The sequence below is a fragment of the Tupaia chinensis genome, unplaced genomic scaffold (assembly GCF_000334495.1).
Source record: "Tupaia chinensis unplaced genomic scaffold, TupChi_1.0 Scaffold000654_1, whole genome shotgun sequence".
NCBI classification, from domain to species: Eukaryota; Metazoa; Chordata; class Mammalia; order Scandentia; family Tupaiidae; genus Tupaia; species Tupaia belangeri.
The window spans coordinates 816,335-819,010 of NW_006160175.1; positions in this window are offsets into that span (position 1 = coordinate 816,335).

A 2,676-nucleotide genomic window follows, 5' to 3' on the forward strand; every position below is an offset into this window, starting at 1 on the left:
CGTGCCCGAGATCCCGAGAGGAGAATGGAGGAGAAGGGATTGCGGCGTGACCATCCCCCCTGGGGGGTGATTTCTCGCTTTCTGTCTCTATGTGTCTCTCTGTCTGTCTGGCGAGCGCACGCGCCCTACAGTGAAAATCTCTCCAAAACAAACAAACAAACAAACAAACAAAAAACTAATTATCCTACAATTGAAATCTTCTGTAAGATGTAAGTGCCAATTACAAGGGCAGCTAATTGCCTTTTTCATTTTAGTCACCTCCAGATTCCACCTATTAAGTCTTGTTGTTTTTTGAGTTTTTGTTTTCTCTGCTTGCTATGTTTTCTCTTACTGCACACTGCAGTCTCTCATCACCTTTGTCCTTGTTTTCTGCATCTACCTTCTAAGGTTTTTGCCTCCAGAATGGTCAGGATGATCACTCACATCTAATGAGGACTGGTTACTCTGCTGTTTAAAAACCTTTCTCTGCAGAGTCAGATCATTATTACATACATGAGTCCCTGCTTCACCATGTATGGAAGGACGATGTGTCTTGTACTGCCTTTTCATGCTGGTAAGTTGCCATAGACACTGTGGAGCTTCACACCCCGTCTCTGGGCTCAGACTGTCACTTCTCTCTAGAATGACTTTCTCCAAACCAGGTACCATAGTATTTTTCAGTAACATCAATGTTGAATTGTGCTTGCATTCATGCACTTGTTTGTTCATTTATTAATTTATTCTTTCTTTCTCTGCTGTGGTGTAAAGGGATAGAAGATTAAACCACAGGTGGTTTTGATCTTATTTATAATTGAGGATGAATGTAACGTTTCAGCACTGGGGACTTTGGATGGTGGCTGGAAGGGGAACAAGAGGATATTTTTGTTTGGATTAATTGTCTAATATTCCTTAAGAGATGCTTTCTTAACTTGGAATGCATAGATGCTGTATGTAATATATTTCTTCCTGGAGAGACAGTCTATAGCTTCATCTAGATTCTCATAGGGGCCCAAGATTAAGAACCCCTACCCTTGGGAAAAGTGTGTAGTGTGTCTATGTTCATGTGTGTACTTGTATGTGAGTGTGTGTTTATGTATGTTCCAATCACTACTTTTTTTATTCTCAGAATATTTCCTTCCACTTTAGACCATTTCTAATCACACAGCATTTGAAATAAATTGCTTATCTTTTGTATATTCTTATTTATGACTCAGAAAAATCTTCACTGAAATTTTAAGCTATTCTTTATTTTTTCAATGAAACCATTTTTTTTTTTTAAATAAATACAGATGTTTGACAGTCCATAGTGCATGTTTAAACCTGGGCTTCAACATTTCTGGAAGATGTCAGATTATGGAAATGGTTATTTTTATCATAGATCTTTTACTAAAGATCAACATCACAAAATAAAATTTGTCAACACAAGTTTAAAAAGAGTAAAACAATAATAATGACAACAATAACAACAGATATAGAAAAATAGATAAAGGAGTTAACATGCACATTGAATCTGTACTTGAAAATAGACTCAAATTTAACATAATAAAGCAAATATGGAGGTACACAGACAGATTAGAAGCTTATCAAGTGCCCAGTTAAAATACAACTAAATAGAGGCTGGCAGGTGGTATGGTGGTTAAAGGTGCTGGATTCCCACAAGGCTGACCACAATTTGAGTCCCAGACCTAGTGACTTGCTTTCTTGCTTTCCCTTTCCCTCTCTCTCTAGTCAAATTAAAAATAATAATAACAAATGGAATTAAGTAGATAAATACATTTTTAAAAAATGCAACTATAGGGACCAGCAGTTAGTGTAATGGCTATGTCGCTGGACTCCCATGTAGTCGACTGTGGTTTGAGCCCTGGCCTTGGTGGCTTAAAACTCACGCTGGGCGCCTGTGCAGGTGTGCCCAAGATCCTGAGAGGAGAATGGAGGAGAAGGGATTGCGGCATGGCCACCCTTCCTGGGGGTGATTTCTTGCTTTCTGTCTCTCTGTCTCTGTCTGTCTGGCAAGCACATGCGCCCTATAGCAAAAACCTCTCCAAAAAAAAAAAGAAAAAAAAAACAACAACTATATAATACACTATGAGTACAAAAGAAGAAGTTTATTTTAAAATAAAAATGACCTTAGATAGATGCTGAAACTGAGAAAATTTGTATATATTGTTGGAAGAATTTGCAAATGTACTTCCATGGAACCAAATAGATAAATCTTTGCAGTGAAAGAATCAACCCTTGAACTCCTAACATAAAAATGAATGAGAAATTTTCATGTTTTTTTTTACGCTAGGAAGAATAATTTAATGTAATATTCTCCAGTTTTCTTTTCTTTTTTCTTTTTTTTTTCTATATGTACCAAGTTGTATGCCTGAGGGTGGAATGGGAAAAAGTGGCTCAGGAAAATTTAGTTTGGGATTGTGCTTCTATTTGGTAAACAAACATTAATTGACTGTTTTAACTACAGAAATGTTGGCAAGTGCAAGGCAAAAAAGAAAAAGCAATTAGGAGTAGAGGAGAAAGAAGATAATGGAGAAAAAGGTAAAGAAGGAACAACAGAAGAAAAAAAGACTGAAGGAAAGGAAGAGAGAGAGAGGGGAGAGAGAATTAAAGGAAGGAAGGAGATTAGGAATTACTATAACTTTGACTCCTCAGAACTCTGCTGGTGGGTTGGAATGTTTTACTGGTGATTGTGGTGCA